The sequence below is a fragment of the Nomascus leucogenys genome, chromosome 8 (assembly GCF_006542625.1).
Source record: "Nomascus leucogenys isolate Asia chromosome 8, Asia_NLE_v1, whole genome shotgun sequence".
Taxonomy (NCBI): Eukaryota; Metazoa; Chordata; class Mammalia; order Primates; family Hylobatidae; genus Nomascus; species Nomascus leucogenys.
The window spans coordinates 6,229,652-6,250,228 of record NC_044388.1 but is presented as its reverse complement, the minus strand read 5'-3'; positions in this window follow the sequence as shown (position 1 = coordinate 6,250,228).

Below are 20,577 nucleotides of genomic sequence, written 5' to 3'. Positions count from 1 at the left end.
ATTTGATGATTCAAATATAAGTTTCTCTAGGACGGCTTTCCTGGTCCTGTTAACGTCTTCCCCCCACCTCCTGTTTGATTCTCTTTCCCACTATTTTTGTGATAGTTTAAAGCTGTACTTTCCCACATACACCACACTACATTATAATTTCACCTCATCTTCAACTTCTTTATATTGAAAATCACTCAAAACCATACAATTATATGGAAATTAAAGTACCTGCACCTGAATGACTTCTGGGTAAATAATGAAATTAAGACAGATATCAAGAAATGTTTTGAAACTAATGAGAACAAATATACCACATACTAGATTCTCTAGGACAAACCAACGGCGGTGTTAAAATGAAAGTTGATAGCACTCAATGCCCACATTAAAAAATTAGAAAGATCTCAAATTCACAACCTAACATCACAATTAGTGGAACTAGAAAAACAAGAGAAAATCAACCCCAAGGGTAGCAGAAGACAATAGATAACCAAAATAAGAGCTTTACTGAAGGAAATTGAGACTTGAAAAATCATACAAAAGATCAATGACTCTAGGAGCTGTTTCTCTGAAAGAATTAATAAGGCAGATACACTGCCAGCTAGGCTAATAAAGAGAAAAGAGACGAGATCCAAATAAACACAATCAAAAAATGACAAAGGGGACATTATCAATGACCCACAGAAATACAAAAATGCCCCAGAGACTATTATGTAACACCTCTATGCACACACATCAGAAAACTCAGAAGAAATTCATAAATTCCTGGAAATATACACCATCCCAAGATTGAACCAGAAAGAGACCGAATCCCTGAATGAATCAATAATGAGTCCCAAAATTGAGTCAGTAATAAGTAGTCTACCAACCAGAAAAGGCCCCAAACCAGAAAGATTCACAGTCAAATTCTACCATATATATAAGAAAGAGCTAGTACCATTTTTACTGAAACTATTCTGAAAAATCAGGGAGGAGAGACTCCTCTGTAACTCATTCTATGAGGCCAACATCATCCTGATACCAAAACCTGGCAGAAATACAACAAAAAAAGAAAACCTCAGGCCAATATCCTTGATGAACATAGATGCAAAAATTCTCAACAAAATATGAGCAAACTGAATCCAGCAGCACAACAAAAAGCAAATCCACCACAATCAAGTAGACTGTCCCTAGGATATAAGGTTGGTTCAAAATGTCCAAACCAATACAGTGATTCACTATACACACAGAACTAAAAACAAAAGCCACATTCGCATCTCAATAGATGCAGAAAAGGCTTTTGATAACATTCAGCATCGCTTCATGTTAAAAACCTTCAACAAACTAGGCATTGAAGGAAGACACCTCAAAATAATAAGAACCATCTATGTAAAGCCTACAACCAACATCATACTAAATGGGCACAAGCTAGAAACATTCTCCTTGAAAACCAGAACAAGACAAGGATGACTTCACTAACCAATCATATTCAACATAGTAGTGAAAGTCCTAGCCAGGGCAACAAGTCAAAAGAGGGAAATAAAATATATCAAAATAGGAAGACAGGATGTCAAACCATCCCTGTTTACAGACAATATAATTCTATACCTAAAAAAACCCCATAACCTCTGCCCCAAAGCTCCCTGACCTGATACAGAACTTCTGCAATGTTTCAGCATACAAAATCAATGTACAAAAATTAGTAGCATTTCTATACAATATCCACAAAAAGAATAAAATACCCAGGAATACAGCTAACCATGGAGGTGAAGTATATTTACAATGAGAATTACAAAGCACTGCTCAAAGAAATCAGAGATGCCACAAACAAATGGAAAAACATTCCAAGCTGATGGACAGGAAGAATAAATATTATTAAAATGGCCATAATGCTCAAAGCAATTTAAAGTTTCAATGCTATTTATATCAAACAACCAATGACATTTTTGACAGAATTTTTTAAAGCTATCTTAAAATGCATATAAAACCAAAAAAGAGCCCTAATAACCAAGGCAGTCTTAAGTAAAAGGAACAAGTCTAGATTATAACACTACCTGATTTCAAACTATACCATAAGGCTACAGTAATCAAAACAGCATGGTACTGATGTTTGTACTGGTACTGGTACAAAAACAGACAACTAGACCAATGGAACAGAATGAAGAGCTCAGAAATAATGCCACACATCTACACCCATCTTATCTTTAACAAAATTGACAAAATAAGCAATGGGGAAATGACTCGTTTAATAAATGGTGCTGGGATAACTGGCTAATTATATGCAGAAGATTGAAATCAAACTCCTTCTTTACATCATATACAAAAACCAACTGCAGATATAGTAAAGATTTAAATGTAAAACCTAAAATTATAAAAACCCTGGAAGATAACCTAGGAAATGCCTTTCTGGACATAGGACCTGGCAAAGATTTTATAAGAGAGATGCCAAAAGGAATTGCAACAAAAATGAAAACTGACTATTGGGATCTAATTAAACTACAGTGGTGGCTCATGACTGTAATCCAAGCACTTTGGGAGGCAGAGATGGGCAGATCACCTGAGGTCAGGAATTCAAGACCAGCCTGGCCAACATGGTGAAACTCCATCTCTACTAAAAATACAGACATCAGCCCAGTGAGGTAGCACATGCCTGTAATTCCAGCTACCTGGAAGTCTGAGGCTGGAGAATTGCTTGAACCTGTGAGGTGAAGATTACAGTTAGCCAAGATCACACCACTGCACTCCAGCCTGGGCAACAGAGTGAGAATCTATCTCCAAAAAAAAAGAATAAAATAAAGTGTTTCTGCAGAGCAAAATAAACTATCAACAGAATAAAGAGACAACCTACAGATTGGGAGAAAAGATTTGCAAACTATGCATCCAACAAAGGTCTAATATCCAGAATCTATAAGGAACTCACACAAATTAAGAAGCAAAATAAACCAACCCCATTAAAAAGTGGACAAAGGACATGAACAGACACTTTTCAAAAGAAGACATACACAAGGCCAACAAACATGAAAAAATGCTCGACCTCACTAATCATTAGAGAATTGCAAATCAAAACCACAGTGAGATACCATCTCACACCAGTAGTCAGAATGGCTATTATTAAAAAGTCAAAATATAACACACTGGTAAGGTTGCAGAGAAAAGGGAATGTTATACACTGCTGGTGGAAATGTAAGTTGGTTTAGCCATTGTAGAAAGTAGTTTGATGATTTCACAAAGAACTTAAAACAGAATTATCATTCAATCCAGCAATACCATTATTGAGTATACACCCAAAGGAATATAAATAATTCTACCATAAAGACACATGCATGTGTATGTTCATCACAGCACTATTCACAATACCAAAGACATGGAGTCAATCTAAATGCCCATTAATGCTAGACTGGATTAAAAAAAAAGTATTACATATACATAATGGAATACTATGTAGCCATAAAAAAGAATGAGATCATGTCCTTTGAAGCAGCATGGATGGAGCTGGAGGCCATTATCCTAAACAAACTAACACAGGAACAGAAAACCAAATACTGCATGTTCTCACTTACTAGTGCATGCTAAACTTTGAGTACCTATGGACACAAAGAAGGAAATAGCCACTAGGGTCTACTTGAGAGTGAAGGGTTGGAAGAGGATGAGGATCAAAAACTATCTATTGGGTACTATGCTTATTACCTGGGTGACAAAATAATGTGTTTCTCAAATCTCTACAACACATAATTTGTTTATATAACAAACCTGCCAGTATTCAAACGAGGGGTACTTACATAACATATACCCCTGAACCTAAAATACACGTTAAAAAAAAAGACAACTCCACTAGGGCAGTGATTTTTGTCAAACTTGATCACCATTATTTTTCTAATCATAGCATCAGACTATGTAATAACATTTCTGTTGCATAAGTACATAATTGAATATGTAAAAATTACTGAATAGTATATTTTAGGTTATAATACAGAAATCTTTAAAGCTAAGTGCATGTAGCAGCTCTCTAGGATCTTACAGTTGAAATGGGGAGAGGAAACCATACTCTCCACCTATCCCAATAAGAAAAATTTGAGGAAAGTTCAAGAATGGAGGGGGTTTGAAATCAAGGCTTATTTAAGGCTTTGAAGCCAAGTTAATGAGGTTGAGTTTGAAGTAGCAGGGTATTCTTCAGGAAACTCTAGATATGTAATGAATCAACTTGAAAAAAGAGTAACTAAATCAAATGAACTTGTTTTGGAAAAATTATAGGCCAGCATCATTCCTTTTCCATCTCTCAAAATTATTTATTTTATTTTTCTTTCATTTATAGTATCCACTTTTGTTGACAATCAACTATAAATCTTAGGATATATAATTACATCTCTATGGAGGAATCAACATATTGGGTAGGTTATGGTCAATCTGATTTCAATAATACAAAGGACTTAATGAGACGTTAAATAAGTCAACAGCTCTAACCCTTTGAAAATGGTGGTCATATAATATTTATATTACTCAGCTTAACAAATATTGGTGAAGGCTTAACTGTCTCTGTGCTTTAAAAATGTTTTGATATTGACATAATATATCTATTATTAAAGGTAATTCATGTGATAATTTTATTTTACCTTCTTTCAAAACATTATCATGTAAGTTATCTTTCCAAAGTACATCACTTAACCCTATATTAATACATTCTTCAGTTTCAAGCTGTATGTTTATAAAATGCAATACTAATAATATGTACCTGGTAAGGATATTATAATAATTAAATGAATTAAGCAGTGCTTTTCATCCTTATTTTACTTCCTTTTATTGTATGAAGCACACCCTTCACAATTCCTATACCCTACTAAGGTAAAATGATGAGGTAACTCATGATAGTTCTAGTCTAAGGGTTTCAGCCTGGGGTCTCTGATTGTCCCAGGACACTCCTGGCTATCAGGAGGTAGTACTGGAATTATTCACTTGAGAACCTGAAACCCACTGGAGACACACATTTGGGAAGGTTTGAGATACTGCATGTAAAACTTTTAAAATTAAGTAATGAGTGTTCAAGTTATTATGAGGACTTTACAATAACCTTGTGAATGCAAAGCAGGGCACATACTATCACCATTTTGCAAATGAGGGTCGCAAGGCTTTGGCAGATGTGTGACACAGAAAGAAGGTTCTTTTCAGGACATGGACTATTTTAAGCAGGACTAAGTCTCCGAACTTCCCCTCCCCAGCCTTTACCCAAAGCAAGCCAAGAGAGACATAGAAGAATTACGTGGGAGGAGCAAATGAAAGTTTATACATGAAATTTCAATATACATTCCCAGTTGAGAGTTACTTCTGCCATTTAGAATGTCTCCTGTCCCTTCTGATGGTTGTAGACACTGTGTTACAAAATGTAGAGATGAAAGGGACCTTGATTCTATAGGAATGTTTGTCAATGACATTTATTCTTGGTATAGTGATATACTGGAAACTGAATAATGTTAAATGTGTTAAGCGCATAGACTGAAATTGTTAGTGATAAAATATGATCATATGATTTCCAGAAGCATTTACTTATAATTTGGTCATGTTGTTTTATTTTCTTCCTCCTCTGGAGAAAAATATTTTAAAGTTGATCCAGCATTTTTCTTCAGAAGGTGATACAAATTGTATCACATCAATTTCTTAGGTTTCTTGAACTAAAGCATAACAAAGTACACAAAATCCAACATGATTTGCTCCAAGGACAATAATTCACCTGTGTTCATATACACAGATCCCAAAAGAAAACAGCATGGTAAACATTCAGTAAATTATAAATTACTAAGACATTTAGCAAAAATTGAGAAGACTTACAAAAATTAGTTGAATTATGACTTAGCTACCATACACTCAGGTTTAAAAATTGTACAGGTTTTTAAAAAAATACTTCCAGGCCTTCATTTTTAAAAATATTTCATGGTATTACATAAAACATGATCATTTTACGAAGGTATTAGTCGAATAGTTCTTTCTGTTGACTGTGTATTTTTCATATTTCCATTAAGGTAATCAGAATTACATAAATAATAAATCATTATTTTGCTAAATAAAATTAGATACTGCCAAACAGTCAATGAAAGACTGAAAAACAACAAACAAAACAAGAATTAAATGGATAAATAAATTAATAAGATATATTAAGGTGACATACATTTATGGAAATGAAATAAAATGCCTTTCTCAAATAGTAATTTACCAAAATATTCCTTATGCTTATTTTAAAAACTGTAACATTAGAAGAAAGTTGTAATATGATTTGCTTTTAATAAAAGACTTTAAATGTATAAAATGCTCAAATAGATATTTCTGATTTATACAGAAGAGGGAATAAACGTGGGGTTTGGAGCTTGGTGTATTTCTGGATTCCTTCATTGCCTTTACATTTAAGCAGCTAAACAGTTGTTTGGTGATAAAGAACAAGTCTTGATAGTGAATATGAATGCTTACTAAAATGAAATGCACAGTGATTACAATAAAATTAGGCTCCCCAAAGAGATAATCACATAGAGCTCAGATGCAGAAAACCTTTAACACTATTTATAACGGAAACAGCTAGCAGTCCCCAGATGTTCCACAACTTCTCTCTAGAAGAGAATACCAGGCATAACTCAGTGGACCATTATTAGGAAACACGATTTGAGTATTTTTCTCCTTGAATGGCTATTGATTGGAATAAGGCCGAAATATATTCTACACAGTTTAACTCAATTAAAAACTCTGTTGTGTACCAAATGTGTGCACAATTCTGTGTTTTATAATGGGGGAAATGTAAAAATGAATAAGACATTATGTTGAAACTGATTTTTTTGTTGTTGAATTTGCAAGGTACTCAAGCAGGCTGCGTATAAGTAGTAGAGAAAAAAGAAAGACCAATTATTGTCTGTTTTTGAGAAGTTTAAATAAAACCACATGCCCTGGTTGATTATCTCATCATAACCAATGGCTGATTTAGTTTAGATTCCTGATATAAAATGAAATATATGTAAATATTAAACACCCCAGGAATATTTAATATTTTATTTACTTCCAAGCAAAAATTACCTTTTATGGTTTTGTCCTTTAAATAAACTACTTTCATTCATATAGTACCTCAAACTTGGTTATATTGATAAGAAATATTAATAACATGATAGTTTTAAAAGTATTGATTTATTTTCTGAATAATTCTAAGTACTTTGCAGTAGAATTGAATAAATATGTTATAATGTTTCTAAATATTCTAATTCAAGATCATTTTCTGAGTTTTAGTCTTCATCTGTTAGTCATGTATAGTGCCCGTAGTGTGCATGTTAGCTAATACTTACACATTATTAGGCCTGAAAAGATGAAAAAGATGGATAATCCTCAACATTTTTCTACTAGTTTTCAGGTAGGGACTTCTGATCAAAATATCTGTGTAGGTATTGATCACGATTAAGGGAAGTTTTTCCATGAAAATACTTATTGTCAGAGCTCCCACTCATTAAGTTTCTATAATAAAACTGTAATTACTCACCGGTGGATTATGAATTATATAATGTGACATTTATTTAAGAATAAACTTTGGTCAGTATATTTACAAGTATACATCTGTCTATATCTGCATCTGATTCTAAGTCTATAATAATCTCTCCAACTGCCTAAGATGATGTCAAAGGAGAGGGAGAACTGAAAATATTATGTGTGAGGTGGAACTTAGAGAATGCTCAAAGGCAAATTACTCTACTACTGTGCCAACTCATTTTCAAGGCAGTGGCCCAAAATATGTAAAAGCTGGAAGTCATCTGTATCAGCAAATGAGGAGAATATAAACTCTACCTGGGGTGGAGAGTTTGATTGCTGGTTCTGAGAGCTCTAGTTAAAAAAAACCAAAAAAACAAAATAAAACAAGCCACTCCAAGATGAAGCAGTTCCATCATGAATGCTAGTCTAAGACATGCACCTACAACTTCTTTATCTGCTTACCTGTCCACGAATCTAGCTTCCAGACTGTCCTCAACATCTGTGGAAGTTTCCTAATTTCACCAACGCTAAGCAAGTCAATGGACACGTAAGGGATCAAGCCCCTTTTATAAAAAGGAAGGTAATAAACACCTTGTAAGACGTTGCAGTCTCCAGCTCTTATTTCCCCCAACTAATTTTTCTTTTGTTTGGGTAAAACAACCTGCAAGCCAGAATGTGGAGAAACCTAAATTTGGGTTTCAAAAGTCAAATTCGAGACATGGTTAAAGATAGAAAAGATTAGAGATAGAAAAGTGTACAGCTTCTTCTGCCCTGACACAGCTGTCCAGAAAGTTCCTGAAAGCTCCTCATTCCTTCATTCTACATATTTGAGAACTCTAAGCCATCAGGGGACAGAAAGGAGATGAGGCATGGCCAGGGAGCTTTAGGACTTCCCAGTCTAGCTTAGAACTGAGAGCTGGAGGAAAAAGCTACAGATATTTATCCCAAAGGAGAAGATTCACAGTCCCTGTCTATAGTCTCAGATTGACAATAGCATGCACATATAAAAACATGTCTCTCTTTTTATATTATATATATTATACATAACATAATAATATATATTATGTATGTAAATATATATCTTTGTGGTCATAGGTCTCTCTATTAGCACTTTCCTTAGAAACTTGAGTACACACATACACACAGTCATATTGAATTTTCTCTTTATCTGATTTCTGATTAATATTTATAGTACACAGAGACTCGAGGTATATACTTTTGTACTCATATCTTCTTGCTTCTGAAAACTTAAAGGCAGGGGTATTCAGTGAACTGATGTCACTGTGGGCTCTACAGAAAAATGTTTTCTCTTTCAAGAGGTAAAAGTATCTTACTTAACTACAAATAAGCTGAGAAAAGCATTTCATAAGCTTTTTTTTTCTATATATACTTCCTAAAGTTTGTTTTAGTGAATCAAATTCATTGCTTCAGACTTGCAGTAATGCGGGGACGCTGTTTATTTTGTAAATACTAACTAGCCTAACTTCATGTGTTTTATAAGGGAAGCTAATTCTTATTTTAAAATTAAAGTGATGATACCATGAACCCAAAAGAAAACAAAAGAAAGGTTTCACAAAACCTCAGATGTACCATATACACAGAAAATTTTAGTGTTACATTACCATGATCTGCATTTAAAGCCTCATAGACCCTATCTTTATTCGTAGACTCATTGCCAATTCATAAAGGTACATTGGAAAGTACATAGAAAAAGCTGTTTAGGAAGAAAAAATCACTCATAGGTAAATTGTAATTACTATTCTGACTTTTGGGCAGTGAAGTCTTTTTCCAGGCACTGGAGCAGATCACCAGTGTGAACTCACTGTCCTTGTGAATTGGAGAGGGCGGTGTTATTTGTATGAGTTACTGAAGGGAAGTTTGTGAGACGACAGATACCTGGTGCCTGGGTGGTGCTGGCTAGGTAAGCTCACATTTTGTTTATAAAGCAGCCTACCCAAAAAAAAAAACTTCATTTTTCAGTTGTCTAGCAGAGGCTAAAGTCATACTTCTCTTTAAGTAGTACATGATTTATGTATTAACCTAAGTAATTTCCCTCTTTTCTATTTATTGCAAAAGTGATTCCAATAGGCACTTCATGGACTAGCTCTCCTTTCTTCAGTTTTGTTTACTTACTTCAAATAAAGTGTGTAACAATGTGAATTCTTTTTTTTTTTGTTTGTTTTTGTTTTTGTTTTTGAGATAAGGTCTCACTCTGTTGCCCAGACTGGAGTGCAGTGGTGCGATCTCTGGTTAACGCAACCTCCTCCTCCCAGGCTCAAGCGATTCTCCTGCCTCAGCCTCCCAAGTAGCTGGGAACAATGTGGATTCTTTAAAGGCCAGTTCTCAGCAAGATGAGGAGAGTTTAGATCCTAAATACATTTGCAGTATCTGAGACATTTGTTCTCCCTTTTATTGCTGAAATTCAGACTAGACCCGAGGCCTTGTTTCTATGGATGCAGCAGTTGTTGTCAGAGTCATTTCAACTGCAAACAGACTTTTCAATTCTCATGCCTTTGTGCAAGCTTCATAGTTTTACGCCTTATCCTGGGCTTTTCTTCTTTTTTCTTTGATTGTATGCCAGGAAAATCTTAAAAGGCAAAGTGAGTTTGTGGTGTTTGCTCATTTTTAACTTTGCAATTCCAAGACAGAAATATCAGAAGCCTCAAAAACCTTTACCCTGGCTAAAGTGGCAGTCACCAACTGCAGAAGCACATGCAATATGAACTTACTTTCCACATGATTGCATATGTGTGTGTGCATTTCTGATTTCATGTCTATATTTCTACTGGTGGAAACTTTAAAACTGGAAGATAACGTGGAGGAAGAGAAGGAAATATTATACAAGTTAGAAACTACTTTTAAAAGACAAGAGTTGCAAATTTTAGCTCGTGCAAATTTTTGAAGGAGGCAAGTGCTGATGATGCCTTTTTTGGTGTAAAGTTTCTATAGAAGTGGACAAAATATATTTTATATAAAGGAAACCCTTCTGCAACTTCTTTTGATAATGTTTTAAAATTATTACTGAGGGTGTTAAGAATAACAAAGAATATCAGTTGGATATATCATACCCAATTTAACGTGACAAGTGTAGCTGGGAATGAGGTAAGTTGGAAGTAGCACTGTTTTTTTGTTTGTTTATTTTTGTTTTGTTTTTGTACATGCCATTTGGATTTTTCTCCTTTTCTGCCTTTCAGAGATGGTAAAGGGGTTAGGTAGTATACTTAGTCATAAAAAGATTTTGTAAGTTGAAACTTAAATAAATTTAGTGCTTTCAGTCTTTTTGAAGAATAAGTCAAACCTGAGTTCTGAGTTGGCCAAAGAAAAAGAGCAGGATCCTGTCAGGCATGGTATCAGATTTCACATTCTTAATTTGTGGCTTGCCCAGCCTGAGACCAGGCAGAAACCTGCTTCTGTGAGAATCTGTAGGATTCTAAGAAACTTCTCATTGGCCTCATACTTGTCAATTCTCACTGAGGAATAGTCCAATTCTGGCCTTCACTTCTTTAGCGATCTTATTCAGAGAAGAAAAATAAAATAAGGATTATAAAATGCAGTCTCTTAAGGAAGAAGAAAAATAAGAGGATGTTTTAGTTTCAAGAAAAGTAATTTGAATAGAGACTTGATTGAGTTATTTCTACAGAGCTCAGTAAGCAGATATTCTTAGGTACAAGACAACCGGAACTGGTTTTAAAGTGCAGCACAGGAGCTGTGAATGAGAATGATCTAAAAGCAAGGATAACACACAGGCAGAAACCAAGCTTTGGAATAATTGCCCCAGTAGAGGAGATAATGTGATATTCATTTATTTAAAAAGGTCACTTGCTGACTCTTTTAGATCTTTTGAACCTGTCTCTCTATTAGAGCTTGGGGCTATCTCTGGACATTTTTCGTTTGTTGATTTTCTTCTGTAGAATACAGAAGGTCTGTTAGCCACTTGCGCTATAATCCAAGTCATGATGTTAAAGGCTAAAAAGGCTAAATTAACTATATTTTAGTGTATTTCCTTACACTTAAAACAAGAAACTAGCAACCTCAATTCTATCTGTAAGCTTAATTCTCCCTTGCCATGTAACCATATATGATATCTGGTCGTGGATTTGAATATGGACAATTTTGGAGGCCATTATTCATTCTGTCTACCACAGATAGCTTCCTGGGCAGTGTATCTGGAAGCTACCACTGCATCAAGACAATTTTTTCACCTTATTACTGGTCTTATTAATTTAACAATCTTTCATTCATTTAATATTGAATTGCTACCATGTGCGTTGCTGGGCTAACGAATCCACTTCTCAAGGCCATCCTTCCTTAGCTTCCACACAAAACCAGAATGCTTATAGCCTTATTGTGGCCTTTTCACTCATACTCCAGGTGATCACAGAGGTATAGGTGAAAAATTAAACTCCCATATTAATTGGAGTTATTTACTCAAAACACAAATGATTAACTGTCCTGGTTTGCCTGTGACTGAGAGGTTTCTCATAATGACCTTCAGTTACTAAAACCAAGACAGTCCTGAGTAAACTGTGGCATCAAATCTCTCTTTACCCTTCCTGACCATCCATCCAGTGGCTGCTATCAGCTCCTGGAATTAGAGACAATTTTACTCTTGTTGTCAGTGTTGGTCAATAAATCAGAAAAACACGGCTCAGAGGCTTAAATATTTATGGGCCTGTGAGCATATCATGTAGTCTTTAGCTGTTCCTATATTTGCTAAGAAGAAAAATGTGTTTGAACAGATTACTACAAAATTTTCATGTCATTCTAAAACAATATGATGTTTTTATTTTTGGTGAAATTATTACTAAGCACTGAAGCAAGTTACAAAGTTTAATGTTAGGACTGTTGTTCTCCTGTTAACACATTTCTGACTAGCCATGGACAGAGTAGCCATATAAGGGCCCCCTTTGGGTTTTGACTATTTACACAGAAAGTACTTTGGCTTTTTATGGAGTCTTTCCAGATCCAAGCAAATATTTAAAATTTGGTGCATGTAAAGCTTTTAAAAAGAGTGAGCAAGCATATAATTAGGCCTGAGTTTTTTTCATGGCCCAAGGCAAGGCTTATTCCAAGATGTTCCAAAGTTCTGTAAGTAATTATAATGTGTTTGCATGTGCATTTATGGCAAGATGGCTGTTTTCTAAACACTTCTTTTTTGGCTATATCACAAATGGAAATACAAATCCCTGATTCAACAGAATATTCTAGAAAGCAGATATATTTAGATATAACAAAAAGATAGTAAACCTACATTCTTTAGCTGTACATGGATAAAGAAGGGGTTTGAACAAAACAATTGATCATTAATGTTTGCACAGTGTGAAATCATACTATGTAGAGTTTGAGATGGAGGTGAAAAAGAGTATTTAAATACAGCTGAGGGGAGTCCTATTACATCCTTAGGGAATGCACATTCTTCAGTAAGGGAGTTCGAGAAATTAAGTAAAACTTTGTGGCTACTTATAGTTGTTAGGAAGAATAGCCCTTTGTTTGTGTTACCTGTTTAACTCCTGCCTACTGTGTACATCCTAATTTCTGGGACTCCCCACCCCCAGCCCCCTAGCCAAAACCATGTATCCCAAACAGCTCCCAGAGGAGACACAGAAGTCTGCTTTCTTTTAGGATATCCCATTATCAGCTAACTTAAATTCCTGTGGCAAGTAATTCAAAAAGGTGGCTTATCACTAAACAACGTATATGTACTCCTTAAGCTTGCCTACCCGGCTGTGTATGTGTGAGAGTCCCTGACCATCCCTATAAACAGAGGCAGGAAGTCTGGGCTAAGAGCCAAAAGGTTATTTGTTTTGTTCACCTATTCCCCACATAATACCAATAGGAGAACAGGCAAAAATGAATATGGAAAGACCCACGAAGCACTCGAGTTTGGTTTGTAAGGAGGGATTCACTATTCTAGCCCTGTTGCCTAGGGCTCATCTCTCTTGCCTATAGTGGGGAGAGTTGGAAAATATAAATGGAACTTTCTGCCGTTTGCTCCCCTGTTGCTTATTCATTTCTTCTGAACTTCAGTAATTATGAGCTGGCCTTCACAGTGACTTGCTTTACATTTACTTACTTATTTTAAACCTTGTTCTTTGGTTTTGATAGTCTCCTCCTTATGGTGTGGCAACATGTGGGAAAATGGGCCTTTAGAAGTCTAACAAAATTGCCATATCAAAAAAGGAAATGGATAGATGTTTCCAGATAATACTGGGACCTTCACAACACACAGCATAATCAAATAGATGCAGGAACAAGCACACTTGATCCACAGATAAAAATTGCCAATAGGCCGGGCGCGGTGGCTCACGCCTGTAATCCCAGCACTTTGGGAGGCCGAGGCGGGTGGATCACGAGGTCAGGAGATCGAGACCATCCTGGCTAACACTGTGAAACCCCATCTCTACTAAAAATACAAAAAATTAGCCAGGCGTGGTGGTGGATGCCTGTAGTCCCAGCTACTCGGGAGGCTGAGGCAGGAGAAAGGCATGAACCCGGGAGGCGGAGGTTGCAGTGAGCAGAGATCACACCACTGCACTCCAGCTTGGGCGACAGAGTGAGACTCCATCTCAAAAAAAAAAAAAAAAAAAAAATTGCCAATAAGCCTGGGGTTTTGACATGTGTGGTCAGAATGAGTTTCACCAACGGGTGTAAAATTTAAGACCCCTTGAGGACTGAGAGCCTCATATGTCTCCTGTATACTTACTTAGTCCCCACGTTGGGCCCTCTATCTTTAGCACTCAGATATTCTGCTTTACTTTATCTATGTTGGCCTTGTCCTATCATCGTATTTTGTTTTTGCTTAAGACATGTTTGAGATTTATCCATTACATTTGTTTTGTGTTATATAGAATTGAATATTTGCAACTAATATAGCAAATGCACATTATGCTTCACTAGAAAATATGTACGAAGTACATAATCATTTTTTTCTATAATGTAAATGTGTGGAGGATACTTCCATGTCTTTATTAATGATCTTATTTTACAAGTTTTCTCTGATTTTGTTAAAGTAGTAGTTGGATTATATAAATATTTATAGTATTGTTAAACAAAAAGTTTTAAAATTATGAAAAGAACATGTATTTTACTATCTTTTTTTTTTAATATTTAGATGAGTAATTGCAGTCCATTCTCATTCCTTCAACACATATTTTTTGAGGGCCTAAAATCACAAACTACTGATAAAGACAGTAAATGGTAATAAAGACATGTATAACCACAAAATGTAGTACACATTGTAACACAAGTGGGAAGATTCCAATTTTAGAAAAATGTGCTCGTTATGGTGAGGGGGTCGAGAGGTACACTGCGGAAGGCCTTCTAAGAAGGTAGCGTTTGGCTTGAAAAGAAGAGTCAGCCACACAAAGAGATGGGAAAAGAACATTTTAATTTTAAATTCAAACAGCTGGAAGCATAAATATTTAAGTCTATGCGGTCTAATAACTGTCATGGCTAAATAAGATGTGGAATATTTGCATCTAATGTTCTCTGTATCCTTCACTAACCCAAACATCATTTGGAGTTTGTCTAGACAGAGTTCAGATTTAGTCTTGTTGTCAGATGAGACTTAGCAAGTTGCCTTCTAAATCAGATGACTACCTTCAAATCTGGATCCTGCCTATTGATTGTCTCTTGAACAGGTAAATCATGTGAGAACATTTCACTGGTAGTGTTGCCAAGGAAACAAGCCTATCTTCACTTTTAAGAAATGTGTTTGTAACAGGGACAATTGTCCAACCCACATGACTGTGGTGCTCATTTATGGTGACGGAGTGAGGGTAAGAACAGTGGGATGAGAGAATGGTATGGGGAGGAAGAAACAATCACCTCTTTTCGTACAGAATATGAAGTCTATTATATTTTATTTAGAGATTCAAAATGGAAATCCATCATCAAAATCTAGTGCCAAAATATGCCTGATTATGTGGCCATCCCCAGGCAAAATTTAAAATAGAAATGAGGGAGTTTAGTTCAGAAGGCTTAATTGATTAATTAATTAATTTTCAACGAACTATAGATTTCTCATTGTGAGCAAATAACGGTGTCATATTTTGTTCATATTTGATTGACAAACCATATTAAAACTTGCCTGAGTAAAAATCTTAATACACCAGGCTTTATACCATTAAAGTCTGGAAGGCTAAAGATGACACTTTTGGCCTTTATTTCAATTACTCTAACTTTAATTTCATCAAATAGAACTATATATAGCTTAGAATGGCAAATGCAATTACTTCTATTTGAACATAGGTTTCTGACACTCTATATGCTTACAGGGGTGGCCAGCCTTGACAACACTGACCCTGTAGTCAGTGGTCTTGTGGTCTCATGTTGTTTCCTTGGCAACCAGGAATAATTGAACTTTGTGTTTTGCAGAGAAGTTTGCAAAGGAATCTGCATCTGATATCTGGATATTAAATTCTATTACAAGGCTCTGTCAATAAAGTTTTTATCTGCTGAGAACTGGTATAGAACTAACACTGTTATGGGTACAATGGGAGAACCAAAGAATTACAAATGGGAGAACCAAAGAATTACACAAAGTCTTTCTGGGCTGGAAAGAACAGATACAAAAATCAGAAATTTATTTTTAAGAGTATGTTTCTAAAGCCTAAAGACCTCAAAATCTCACATTCTCAGTCTCAAATAACCAAATGTTTACTTACCTTATTTTTTCTTTCAAATTCCATAATTTCTCCACTAATATAGGAACAGGGGTAATAAATGATAGCCCTTTAAGGTTACGTATGAGGAAAACGTGTGTAGGGAGCATCTAGCTTTAAAAGTGGACTTTAGAACTCTGAAATCACATAGAAGGAAAATTCATGGAGGCTACTGTAACCACGTTGTATGAACTGAGGGCATTTTGAGATCTACTGAGTAATCCCATGTTATGAAGTACTTATGGTTCTCCCACAGAACTACCACTAACGTTAAAAATAAAGCAAGCATTGGTGTCACCACAATGAGAAAGCTAGGGTGACTCATTTCTAACATAGCTATCTAAAGACTGGGTTCTTGTTGAGGTCCGACTAAGGGAAGTCATTTAAATATGGGCAGCAGCAAATCCCAGCCACAGAATTTTGCAATAGTTCTGAGCTATGAAACTTACAATTTGGTTTGGGGTCTGGGAGGAGAAACTCATGGAACTGTTACAGAGTAATACAATTTAAGGAGGGGAGGGAGGGATAGCATTAGGAGATACATCTAATGCTAAATGACGAGTTAATGGGTGCAGCACACCAACATGGCACATGGATACATATGTAACAAACCTGCACATTGTGCACATGTACCCTAAAACTTAAAGTACAATAATAAAAAAAAGAAAAAAAAAACATCAACTTTAATATAATTGCGTCAAAATGTATTTTCCAGAATAAAGATTTTAGAAGCATATTTCAAATACCTTGCTTTTCAAATTAATATCTGGTTGCATTGAATATCTACTGAAATATGCATGTACTTGCTAAAGGTTATTTTTTACATAGAAATTTATATTTATCCAGTTAGTTCTGTAACCCAAATATCTGTGGATTAGATAGCCACTATCAACCAAATGATGAGATCTCACTTTCTTTTCTTAGCCCCTACCTGACCCTTCCTTGACAAAGGCTGCTTTCCTGTAGAATATTTGGTTTAAATGGAGTCTGTCTCCCTCCTGATCTGGAGCAGGGTGTGCTGCAATCTGTTCTCCCCTGACACCAGGCTCCTCCTGATCACACCATGGTTTCTGCCTAGAACCACAGAATTAGCATTGTCCCTTCAACAATACTTTTGCCATTACATAAACTTCTCATACTGGGTTTTAATGCATAATATGATTAATGGAAGTTTTGAGCATAACCACCGGGAATTACAACAATGTGGGGAGAGTAGACCTGGAAATGAGATGTTAAGATGATATTTCTGGATTCTAAGAATAGAAGATGAAAGAAGCTCAAACCCCATCTTTTGTTTCCCTCTAGGGAATACCCCAGTTCCTGACTTTGATTTCTTTTCTTGTAGTCATCCTAAGAGAGCCCACTTTCTTCTATTCACAGTGAAAATGTGTGCCTCTTTAGGAAAATCCCACCGGCTATACACTTCCCCAGGACGTTCCTGCCAGGGCATTATCCTTCCACCGGGATAATACTTCATGGCTGTCTATTTGCAATATCTGAGTTATGTAACGGGAATAATAGCATGCAGGTTTTAGTAATAGTTTGAGGAAAAGAGGGGGAGTTGGATGAGTTGCTTCACAGCAAACAGGTGTTTAAAATGGGTGCCAGGGCCAGGCGTGGTGGCTCATGCCTGTAATCCCAGCAATTTGGGCGGCCTAGGCAGGCCCCTACTTGAATTCAGGAGTTCGAGACCAACCCAGGCAACATGCCTAAACCCCGTCTCTAGAAAAAATACAGAAAATTAGATGGGAGTGGCGGTCAGTGGCTGTAGTCCTAGCTAAGCAGGAGGCTGAAGTGGTAGAATTGCCTGAGCCCAGGGAGCTCAAGGTTCCAGTGAGCAGTGATGGCACCACTGTACTCCAGCCTAGGCAAGAGAAAGATACCCTGTTTCAAAAAAACAAAATTAAATTAAATGGGTTTCAGGGCCCCTGGATTCCTCTCCCACTCCCATCCACGTTTGGTATTCTGTTATTCTCTCCTGCTAGTAAATTACTCTTAGACAAAAAAAACACACTCATATATACACAAACACTCAAACACATGCATTCTTAAAAAATATGTATCTCAAGGAAAAAATGGTATTAGTTTAAGATCAAATCAGTTTAAGATCAATTGTAACTTTCACTCTGGGAGCAGACAGTGTTAAAAGTTGTATTCCCTTTAGGTCGATGGCCCTTGGCACTGTTGGTTCTTTGTCCTCTTTTCTCTCATTTTTAGCTTCCAGACTTTGCCTGTGGAAAAAATTTCTTATAAGGCACAAGCAAATTTGTAATTTAAGAAACAAAATAGCAGCTTTTCTCTCTTTATCATAAATTTAATGTGGAGACCCTTCCTTATGTTCCAAATGCTGATTATGGGAAACATTGTTTATTCCTGATGAGGTAGTTTGATGTTATTTAATCCCGTCAGAGAGACAGCAGGCCCCTTTCAGAGCCCTAGGGGTCTGGATTTGCATGACATGGGAAAATTTTATCTGACTAATATTGACTTTGCTCCCTCCCTCTCTGAGACTATCTCAGGAATTTATGAACAAGTATTGACTTATTTTACGATCCCAGTTTGGTGTTTGAAACCAGATGGTTCCTGGCTATCTTCCTCGGAGTACCTGGTATTTTCCATATGAAGTCATTTGCAGGACTTCAGATTGATCTAAACCATAAAGAAACTCCCCAAAGGGAAAATTCTCCAGAGCCATAAATAAAATGTACACAATATCTGGAGCACTTTTGGCTTCTCTTTGAAATATATACATATATATATATATTTTTAATTTAATTTAATTTATTTATTTTTTTTTTTTAGATGGAGTCTCACTCTGTCTCTCAGGCTGGAGTGCAGTGGTGCGATCTTGGCTCACTGCAACCTCCGTCTCCTTGGTTCAGGCAATTCTCCTGCCTCAGCATCCTGAGTAGCTGGGACTACAGGCACATGCCACCATGCCTGGCTAATTTTGTAGCCTGTGGCTACAAATAGGACGTATATAAATTTACACCACATTACAATGGCTCCATACTCAACATTCCTCAGGCAAGATATTTCGTCCTTCAGAATAAACCCTACTTACATCAGGAAATTCCCCTGCCCCAGCAAAAAAAAAAAAAAAGTGTCCCTTATGCCAGTGAGTCAGATGTAATTATCACACAAATACCTACCAAGTCTATCTTTTCTTATCTGGCTGCTCCTTCTAAGTAAGCTCAGTTACCTGCAAAGCTGTTAGAAGGAAACTTATTGCACTCCCTATTGAAGGTGACCCACCATAAGCATCTTTGTTTCTGCCATGGGCTGCCATCTCCAGTTCTTCGTGTAGAAAGGAGGTGTTGAGATCAGTGCAATGGAGGGAGAATGTCTTATTTCGCCACATCGCGGCAGTGACTCACAATGACCCTCCTGGAAACAGTTTCTTAAAATTTTGTCAGTGTCCTAGAATTTCATGATATTTTATAAATATATCCCTATTAGGGCCAGACGCGGTGGCTCACACCTGTAATCCGAGCACTTTGGAGGCTGAGGCGGGCGGATCACGAGGTCAGGAGATAGAGACCATGCTGGCTAACACTGTGAAACCCCATCACTACTAAAAACACAAAAAATTAGCCAGGAGTGGTGACGGGCGCCTGTAGTCCCAGATGCTGGGGAGGCTGAGGCAGGAGAATAGCGTGAACCTGGGAGGCGGAGCTTGCAGTGAGCCAAGATCGCGCCACTGCACTCCAGACTGGGAGACAGAGCGAGACTCCGTCTCTAAATCAATCTATCTATCATCTATCTATCTATCATCTATCTATCTATCTATCTATCTATCATCTATCTATCTATCATCTATCATCTATCTATCTATCTATTTATCATCTATCTATCTATCTATCTATCTATCTATCTATCATCTGTCTATCTATCTATCTATAGTTTCTGGATTTAACCTCTCTAACCTAATGGTTCACAGGAATAAACACTGTCATCAGTTTAATCACTGTTCTTCTCTTCTCTGCTTTTGTTTCCACTTTGTTTCTCCTGAATGTGAAAAAGAAAAGTGACCACACACTTCACAAGCCAATGGTGTGGGGTGCTGTGTGCATATTTATGTGTGTGTCTGCACTCCTGAGCCAGAACAGCCACACTAGCAGCATCTAAGCACCTCAGCTCAACCAATGGAACTTACTATGCACAGTTTAACCATTATCCTGGGAATCTGCGAGAAGCAGTACTGTGTCTAATAAATACTGGCCATAAACCGAAGTAAGATTGATGGTTCTAATCTGCCTCTTCGCTTGCCTTTTCTTGGCTATGTTTGGTAATTTTGATCTTATCCACTTCTCTCTATTCTTTTCCTTCAGCTTCTTGGTTGCAGGCATTGGAGAACTCTGCCTTTCTTCCTTCCTATAACCTGCTCTAATTTACACTTACTGAGGTCCCTCACTATTATCCTATCTATCCTCCTTTCCACAGATTTTAAGATGGCTCA